Here is a 10817-nt window from a genome sequence, read left to right on the forward strand (position 1 = left end):
GGCTATTCTCCCTCGTGTTGACATGGGCCCACAAGTAAGGAATCAGGCTCCTGAGGTACCTGGACGATTGGTTGTTGCTTTCCTCCTCAAGGGAAGCCTTGGAGAGGCAGAGGGACGAGCTCCTCGCCTTTTGTGAGGAACTAGGCATCATTCTGAACTGGGAAAAGTCTCAGCTGGTCCCCACCACCAGGATGGTGTACCTGGGATTGGATCTAGACACAAAGGTGGTCAGGGCCTTCCTCACTGTGGACAGACTGGACAACTTGCAGTGCATAGCCCTGCTTTTCCTCCAGAACACTCCTAGGCCAGTGAAGGATTGGCAGACTCCTGAGTCATCTGGTCTCCTTGGAGAAGCTAGTACCCCGGGGAAGGTGAAGATTGCGACCCATCCAGTGGAACCTGAAGGAGAGCTGGTATCCTCAGGAAAACCCTTACACACGTTCATTCGGCCCTCTCAAGCCTCCAGGGAGGCCCTCCAGTGGTGGACTGACAGAGCGAACATGCTCCGGGGAGTACCCCTCTCAGACCTTCCTCCGGAAATGCTTCTGTTCACTGATATGTCAAAGGAGGGTTTGGGAGCCCACCTACAATCCGAGACGAGGGAGGGGGTCTGGACGGAGCAGGAAAGGTCACTACACATAAACAGGCTGGAGTTGCTAGCGGTCCAGTGGGCCTTGAGGGGTTTTGAGCAAAAGATCGCAAACCGGGCATTGGCGCTGATGTGCAAAAACGCCACAGTGGTGGCGTACATCAAGAAACAGGGTACTCTGAGGTACCATCACCTGTGCGAATTCACAGAGGAGATCCTGGAGTGGGGCGAGGTGATTGGAACGACACTGACTGCAAGGTTCATTCCGGGGAAAAAAAACGTAATAACAGACGGCCTAAGTAGGAGAGGACGAGTGGTAGGTTCTGAGTGGTCCCTGCATCCCCAAGTGACAAGGGAACTGATCGAAAGGTGGGGTTCCCCCTCCCTGGACCTGTTCGCAACAAGGTTGAACGCCAAACTGCCAGTGTTCTGCTCCCCAGTGCCAGACCCAGCAGCAGCACTGGAGGATGCTTTCCAGCACCAGTGGGACGGGATGGACACATACGAGTTCCTGCCCTTCAGGTTAATCAGGCAGGTGCTGAACCGGCTAAGGCGGGCAAAGGGCGCTCATCTGACCCTGGTAGCTCCCATGTGGCCAGACAGGGAGTGATTTCCGGACCTCCAGGCTCTGGCAGTGCAAGATCCCTGGGGGCTCCCCCCTCAGACTGGACCTTCTTAAGCAGCCCCACTTCGAGAGGTTTAACGAAAGGCTCCAGGCCCTCTCCCTTCATGGGTGGAGACTATCGAGCGGCTCTTGAGTTAGGAAGGCTTCTCTAAGAGAGCAGTCTCCCAGATGTTGGGCTATCTAAGTAAGTCTTTTGACTGCTATTTATCAGGCCAAATGGGTGACCTTTAGGATTTGGTGAAGGGAGAGAGGCCTCAACCCCCTAAAGGCCAAGATTCCACAGATAGCAGACTTCCTAGTACACCTGAGACTCGACAAAGGCCTCTCAGTTGCAGCCGAGATGGGGGTCATGGCGGCCCTCGGGCAGGTCTTCCTATCCATATTTACACGTCTATTTTTCCCCAATCCATTTCCCCTTATCCATTTTTACCCCTGTCCATTTATCCCGTATCTATTTTCCCCCTATCCATATTTACCCTTATTCATTATTTTCTCGGTACATTTCTAAATCCCTGTTCATTTTCCCCTATTCATTTTTCTCCCTATCTATTTTCCCCGGTCCATTTTCCCCCTTATCCATTTGTACCCCTGTCCTCCATTTTCCCCCTATCTATTTTTGGCCCTGTCCATTTTTCCACTGATCTATTTCCTTCTTATCCATCTATTCACTTCCCAATTTTACCCCTGTCCAATCTCCCCCTATCCATTTTGACACCTGCCTATTTCCCCCCATCCATTTCCCTCTTATCCATTTACCTACCCACTATACATTTTCACCCCATCCATTTTCCCCTTATCAATTTCCCCCTATCCATATTCACCCCATTCCATTTCCCATATTTATTTTTCCTCTATCCATTTTCCCCTTATCCATTTGTACCCCCTGTCCTCCATTTTCTCCCTGTCTATTTTTGCACCCGACCATTTTTCCCCCAATCCATTTCCCTCTTATACATTTACCCATTTTCCATTCCCCCCCTCTCCAATTTACCCCAATTCATTTTCCCCCTATCCATTTTACCCCTGTCCATATTAACCATTGTCCATTTTCCCTCTATGCATTTTCCCCCTTATCCATTTTTTCCCCTGCCTATTTTTTTCTTTATCCATTTTCTCCCTATCCATCTTTACCCCTGTCCTACCCCGTTCATTTTGATCCCCGTCCATTTTCGCCCTGTCCATTTTTCCCCTGTCTTTTCCCCCCTATCCATTTTCACTCCTGTTCATTTTCCCCCTTATACGTTTGTACTGTCCAATTTCCCCTTACCTGTTTTTACCCCTGTCTGTTTGGATTCGCATACTTGGTTGTTAATAGGTATAGCTGGACCATTATAATCCCCTGTACGATAATGTTGCCATATCATTATGGTTTCAAATTTATGTTATGGTTCTCTCACTAATTTTGTATTTTTTTGCATTTTTGATTTACATTGAATAACATATATAAAAGGGATTTATTTTGTAAAATTAGAATTAATTCCTTGGTAATTTATTAACTGTAATCATTCTGAATTATGTAGGTAAGATGGTCTCGATTTCATCACATGATTGGGACGCAGGTAGCTTATGAAAAGTACGATTTTGTTTTCTTTTTTGCATATATGGATTATAGTGAAAACTTTGGTTCTTTCTCAGCGTCATAAAAATTATATATCTCTTCTGAGGGAAGATCACCACTTACTCCTTAATCAAATCTGGGGCTGTGTGGCGAGTTGGTGGCAGCGTTACAAACACGAGTGGAAACAAAGCCAGTAACTAGCGAGAGGCAACTTTGGCCTGGGAAACACGCTGGCGAAAAGAGCTATAGTAGCTTAGCATGGTCTAAGAAAAACCTCTCTTTCTTAGATCATGGTAACGTAATGTGCCATATACTAACGCACTTCTTACATATACGTATAACTATGATGTTCACAGTCTGATAAGCAACTCCTGTTTGTATTCTAATTTTGGATTTCAAACTAACGCATTCATTTATACAACTACGCAGTCTATCTTTTTTTTTTTCTCTCTTATTTTTTTAACAATGTTGTCTGATATTTTCAAGAACAGCCTGAACGCTGGTTGCCAGCTCTCAAAGGAGATGATAAATTTAGTTTAAGCCATTTGTAGATTGGGATAATCACCCTCTCTCAAAGATCAAGAATATTCTAGAACCAAATTTTATAAGTTTTATCTATTTATTTTTTTATTTGTAGGCTACTTACTCGTAAGAGTTTATGCGGAAACGTACATTTTGATTAGTGAGAACTCAGACTAACGTTAAAGACGAGACTGTCCTTACCGTGGAATGGATTCGAATCTATAAGTGCTTGAGGTCACAGCGAAAGACGGCGATATAATATTTGAAGTGGAAATAATAGAAGAGATAGGAATAGTATTAGGGTCGGCAAATGAATGAAACAAAACCTATCATGAAATCTGCTAAGTGCACTGGATAGCTCTAATCGGTTGAAACAATTCCTTTACTGAGGACCTAAACGAAACCATGCCCTTACACAGATTCCCCCTGTTAATAGTCACGCCATCTGTTAGTCCTTTTCCACTTACTTGTTTTAAGCGTGCATATTTGACGTCCAACAGAAGAAATTTGTATTACATTAAAAGCACACAATTGTTTATATCATTTGTCCATTCCTCATACGCGGGATTGTGGAACCTTTTTTTTTTTTAATTATTATTGGGTACATTTTGTCCAGCCCGTTGCCAAAAGGACAACGGCACGACACCCGGATGGTGTGACTATGCAGGCGTATCACCCGATAAACACTAAGAATACAAACAATGCTGAATTATTACGCGCAGAAGAACAGGTTTATGTGCTCAAAGACTGCGAGTCTGCCAGACAAGTGAATAGTCTTCTTCTTATTCTTCTGCTTTTTTTCTTCTTCCATTTCTATATGGGGTCGCTGTTTCTTATCGCTACCCTTCTTCTTCTTCCTCTGTCCAGTTCATCCTGACTCCTTAAAGCTTTCTCCCTCCCGCAGGTCATTTGATGTTTTATCCTTCCATCTGAACTTTGGCCTCCTCTTCTCTTGCCTCCCTCCACCCGGATGCTCTTAAAGACCCTTTCACACACAGGAGCTTCTTCTCTCCGCATGACTTGACCAAACCAGTGTAGTGTAGTCTTCTTTCTTGGGCCTTCTTCGACACTTCCCATGCCGTAACTGTTCCTTTAATCAATTCATTTCTGATGCTGCCTCTTCTTGCGATTCCACACATCCATCTCAGCATCCTCATTTCTCCCGAACCCATTTTCCGTCCCCGGAACTACTCCATCGGCCACCTCTCGGCTCCTTAACCATCGCTGGTCTGACGTGGCTGCTCTCTTGTAAAACTTCCAAGCCGGTCGTCGAATAGTGAGGGCAGCCGGGATAAAAGCTCTGGGCCTCCAAACTCGACACCATTTGGGGAAGTGTCGACACATAAGTCTGGATCCCAAATACTTTGAAGTAAAAAAAAAAAAAACAGGGACGTTGTTAAAGTGCCCAGTGATACTGAGATAAACCGAAATCATCGTTGCTTACAAGATTTTAATATTGATGCTGGTAAGCATTCTCAACTCAAAAAAATAAAGCGTTGACATAGTAACTCTGAATGGTTAGCACCATCGCAGCAAGATTGAATGCCAAACGATCATATTATCCAGCTTATGATGAGGACCTGAAAAAAGGCACACACTCAGGAAACCGTCCAGGGTGACCGACCAGTGTGAAGTGGATGGTCATTTTTGGGTAATATTCCTGAAGACTACTTTAGTTATTGGTGATGGGGTACTGAATGAATATCCTCGTAGGGGGATAGTGCCGTCAAAGAACCTGATGCGGTGCACTGTAGGCATTACTTGAGGTTGTTTGCAGCGTGGCTTCGGCCCATAACTGCAATCCCTTTCGTTCCTATTACTGCGCCTCCTTTCAAATTCTCTTTATTTTGTCTTACTTTCCAGCCTCTCCTAACAATGGATTCATAGTGCGATGCTTTGAGGCTTTCCTCCTGTTACACCTTTCAAACCTTTTACTGACAGTTTCCGTTCCAACGCTGAATGACCTCACAGGTCCCAGTACTTGGCCTTTGGCCTAAATTCTATATCCAATTCAATGCTGAACGAACATCAGCGTACTTTCATCTCCGGTAATTAATTGAGCCATTCTCATCTCTAAATCAATTTACATTTAAACGCGCAAAGCTTTCTGAGATGGCATGATAGCAATCTTCCCATGTTCGTTTTCGAATAGGCAAAGCGTAACTCCATTTTTGATCGACTTGAAAAACTCCCCTTCGAAAGGAAAGTTTTATGAGAGGCCTCCTTAGTTTAAAAAATGACTGTGAACTTTCCATCCCTCCCTGATAGTCTAAACTGACGTTTGTGATTCTACTTTCCCCTGAGAGAAAAGCAGGTTTCTTGACATTGATGAGGTTAGTCAAGATAGAATTGACAAAGGAAAGAGGCGGAATGAATTCAACACTGCTGCAAACAATGTGTCGTTTTCTCATAATATCATGTTTAACCTTCTCCAGTCTTGGGGCGGCTGGGAGCAGCCAGCCTTCCATCCTTCTCGTTCTATAGTATATCAATGCCAACCCAAAACCGTAAATATCTCTGTAACAACTTGATATATCGTCTCCTAAACTTAGCCAATCCATGGACTGTTATTTTTTCTGTTTGACCTCTATATATCAAAGAAAACATCATCCCCCAAATTCAATCCATAATCTACCCCCGAAAATAATTTTCAAAACCACGCCGAAAATCCGGCTTCTCTATGGCGAGAGCACTTGAAGGGCCTGCACTCGGCCCCAGCACCATTCGAGTCATGTTCAGTTTGCATTTGGTTACAGTGAACAACTTGCTCTAAAATCAAGTTCTCTGTAACTCATTCCTTTACAAGACTTGTTGCTTGTTGTTGGTGGTCGGTATTGCATTGCGAAACTTAATGAAAAAGGCATTATCAGGAACATAAATGTAATTTGTGAGTTATCTATTACTGACGCCGCTGTTTTCCATATATATATATATATATATATTATCCATATAGATATATTATATATATAATATAATATTATATATATATATATATATATATAGATATATATAATATATATATGATATATATATATAATATATATATATATATCATATATATAAAATCTGACGATCGGATTATGTATGCGTGTATATTCGCTTTGTATGGCGAAACTACTGACTGAATTGAACTAAAGTCGGACCATATATATATATATATATATATATAATCTATATATATATATATATATATATATATATATATATAGATATTTTATAGGAGATGGTTTTTAATTAGATGCCGTTTTGATCCGGACATCCGGCGGGATATCCGGCCTTGCTAGTTTCTTTATTATTATTTGTTTGAGTAAAATGAATCATTATTCTGACGGAAATTTTCAGGAGGATTCCAAATATGGTCTTACTTTTCTTTCACAATGGAAAATAAGTATGATAGTACGGTTCAAACAATGCCGGTACACTGTTGCCCGCCGCTTCACAGGCTAGTATCTGTAGGTATGTATATATTATATATATATATATAATATAATATATATATATATTATATATATCTGAATATATTTAATATATATATGTATGTATGAGTTATATATATATTCTATATATATATATAGATATATATATAGAGAGAGAGAGAGAGAGAGAGAGAGAGTATGTGTGTCAATTACTTGTTTATTAATCATGTTACTTAATAAACAGCAATATTTCCCTCTCTCGTTGCTGACCGTCCTGTGCTCCGAAGCGTCACTAGGCGTGTCTTTATTCTTGAAGTTTAACCTAACATCGATTTCCGAAAGGAAAACTGAGCACTGCTAACGGGCTAAAGGTCATACTATGTATAGACTTATGAAGCACATCCGACGTCGTTTTGATAAGACTTGGCGAAGTTGCGTCGTCTTCACCGAAACTCTGAAGGCTGTTTCTGACGACAGTCTGTATAGATAAAACTAGTAAAAGGTCACGCTGCCATGTGTACTTTCTAACTTTAGATGCTTCCTAACTTACAAGAAGCCACTTTGTTTTTCGATGAGGAATTCGCGCTACTTTGAAAAGAACGATTGCACGCATATAAAGAGGATGGGAATTGTAAAATTTGACGATTCGGTAATAGTAAAGATAAACCATAATTATCTCCGTTGGAGGGTAGTGCCGTCAGTGCACCTCATGTGGTGCACTATAGGCAGTACATTGCAGCGTTCCTTCGGCCCCTAGCAGCAGCCCCTTTCCTTCTTTTAACTGTACCCCCCTTTCATATTCTCTTTCTTCCATTTTTCTTTCCGCCCTCTCCTAACAATTGATTCCATGTGCAACTGCGAGGTTTTCCTCCTGCTACGCCTTTCAAACCTTTTTACTGTCAATTTCCGTTGCAGCACTGAAAGACCTCATAGGTCCCAGTGCTTGGTCTTTGGCATGAATTCTATACCTATACTCTATAATAAACCACCGTCTCTGGCAAAAGAAAATTCCAAACTTTGCTTAATGCAAAGGTGAGTTGGAGTAGGTAACCTTGGTTACCACAGAAAACAAAATTCATTTCGAATTTCAGCACATTTTAAGATGGGTTTTGTTACTGACAGCATCACTCAACAAAGCGCCCTCAGCATGTCCTGCAGATGTGTCATAGTACTGATGCCTTTTTGTGGCGCCCTTGTTGCCCCGACAGCCTCGCTGTCTGGCTTTTTTTTATTTTTTTATTTTTTTAGTAGTTTCCTTTGGTTTCTTCTCAGTGAGCTGTCCAACTTCTTCAACTTCCCAGTATTTATCTTGCACCGATTTTCGGCTCTCATCTGAGAATACTTAATCCGGGCCGGTAGTCTGAAGGAATCAAAGTGTGGCTCACTCACACTGGTTTGGTTAAAGAAATGATACCCATAAAAGTTTTTCAGTACGAAATATGACGGCCGTCATATGAATGCAATTCTGGCAATGAACCGATGCTAGTACTGACATCTGAATTATTCAACATTACCAATAACATTCTCGAATCTTCACCGGTTTTTACGGTTATTTTCATGATTCTTGAACTTCAGGAGAACGCAGTCTTTTAAAAGGGAATGAGTTGCTTACTGGATTCTGTGACAACAAATCAGTCATTTTTTGAGAATTTAAATGTCATCTCTCTTAGGAATATATATCCTGGCATGGGCGAGATTGCTTCGTATCTCGAATGCTCTTGCGTCGCAATTTTGGAAGGATTCAACATATTTGAATCTATTCAGTATTTTATTTCTTTTAGAATTTCCTCTCTAATTTCATTGCTTGTCAGTCTAGAGTTGGTTTGTACTGCTTATTTGCAGAGTCCAGCATCCTTATTCTGTTGATGTGCTTCGGCATCATAATACTTCGGTAAAAAAGAAACTTGACGGCCTTTCCCCCAAATCTGGGAAACAACCAACGTCGATTGTTGTGGGTGAGGAACCGAATCGCTCCTCGTGAGAGGATAAACTCAAGTCGTCCGGTGATAGATGTAGTATCAGCAACGGTACGTACACAGAACTTCCAAAAGTGCTGTGTCACATAGAGGAGTAATGCCTGTCATTAGCACTACACTTCAATATCAGATGATCAGCGTAAGTGTAGTACGAACTATATCAACATCTACTCTTATATAAATCATACACTCATTCACAAAAAAAAAAAAAAGGTTAACCCTTCTAAATCGTACACGTGCATATGGCAGTAGTGATATACATATAACAATGGCCTTAGCGATGGTGGCATTCAATCGAGAGAGCCTGAAATGCTTCTCCAAGGCTCCCTGATCTATTTCCATGTTTTTCTTCATTTTTCCTCTGCCGTTTTTATCAATGTATCTATTAATTGCCATAGTTGCATTGCCTATCAATGTTTATTTGATATATCGAACCTTGAAATACTTCGACAGTTTTAAAGTGTTGTGTGGGTATCAAGATAACCGAACCATTTAAATTTTTTTAATCAAATCAAAACAAAGCAACAAAGTCTCCATTTTTAGTTTAATCCCCCAAAACACTCGGCGATTTTGAGGCCTCCCAATGTTGTTTGTAACTTTGTCTTACACTAATATGGGCACTTGCTTTTGTTTTCTATGAAACAACCTTTGATGCCTTCTTCATTTTTTGGTCGCGAGTGATAACGACTCTCTGTAGCAGTCGGAAGTCGTCTCCCGTACAGCACAATATAGCAAGGGTCTTGACAATTATTGCAAGATTCAGGTTCCCACGAGATAATTATTATCCTTAAGTTGATAATCATCATCATCGTCAACAACATATGATGGACGATCACGGTAGAAAATATGTAGGATAAAAAGACCTTTTTAATGTATTGTTGAAGGTATGTTTAGTGAATATTACAACCATGTAGCGGCAAAACTAATCAGTGTGTGATGATAGACATTTAGAAATATAGTATATCAACGAGGGATTCTACCACGTACTCATATTCATGCCGAGAAAGAAGGAAGCGTTAAAGGTAAACACATTAGCCTGATTTGCATTAAATCTTAATTAAAAAGCCCCCGTAGTGGGGTAGCGTTGTCAGTGAACCTCACGCGATGCACTGTAGGCATCACTTAAGGTTCCTTGCAACGTCCCTAAACGTCCGTTCGGCCAATACCTGCAGTCCCTTTCATTCCTTTTACTGTAGCCTACCTTCTTACATATTCTCTTTATTCCATCTTTCCATCATCTAACAATTGTTGCATAGTGGAACTGCGAGGTTCTCCTCCCGTTGCACCTTTGCTCTTACTCTCAATTTCCTTTCAGTGCTGAACGGCCTCATAGACGGCGAAACTAAAACACGAGAGATATTTTCTTTCTTTGGTGTATTTGAACATTGTGCATCTCTAAGAGGAATTCTTGGCTTCGAGCTTGAAGTGCCAGCCTGCCATCGTTTGCAACGTTCAAGCGAGTCCTCTTTTTTTTTTTTTTTTTTTTTTTTTTTTTTTTTTGCCGCACACTTAGATACATATTTCTTCTTTTCTAATACTGTTTATTAGTTTCAGGTGTTCATTGTTATTCTGTTTAACATTATTACTTAATTATGGTAGGCTCATTTTACAACTTTACATACTAAGACTAAGTTAACATCAATCCTAATGCCAGATACCGCAATGATTTCTTGATTTTCAAAATTCTTCAAATTTTTTTCTGTCACCCCTCCATTACCCCCGAAAAATTGTTAAATTACCCTCAGTTTGGGAACCACTGCTCTAGACCAGAGTCAAAGTAATAGGGTCTGCCTAACTCGGCAGTGGGGGCGGAGCTAATACTGTGACGTCAGAAGAGTAACACTGCCCGTGCTCCTCCATTGAATTACTTAAAGAAGCTTTAGTTTTTATACATTTAATCCATACCGCATGGATTTTTTTTTTTATAAAATCTGATAAAACCTGTATAGAGGTCACATGCTTGATGTTTTTTAATAACCATTCAAAGTATATAGGGTCTGCTTAACTCGGCAGTGGGGGCGGAGCTAATACTGTGACGTCACAAGAGTAACACGCACTTGTTTCTCCACTGAATTACTTAAAGAACCCTTAGTTTTTATACATTTAATCCATATCGCATGGTGTTTTTCAT

This window comes from Macrobrachium nipponense, chromosome 2 (assembly GCF_015104395.2).
Source record: "Macrobrachium nipponense isolate FS-2020 chromosome 2, ASM1510439v2, whole genome shotgun sequence".
Lineage (NCBI taxonomy): Eukaryota > Metazoa > Arthropoda > Malacostraca > Decapoda > Palaemonidae > Macrobrachium > Macrobrachium nipponense.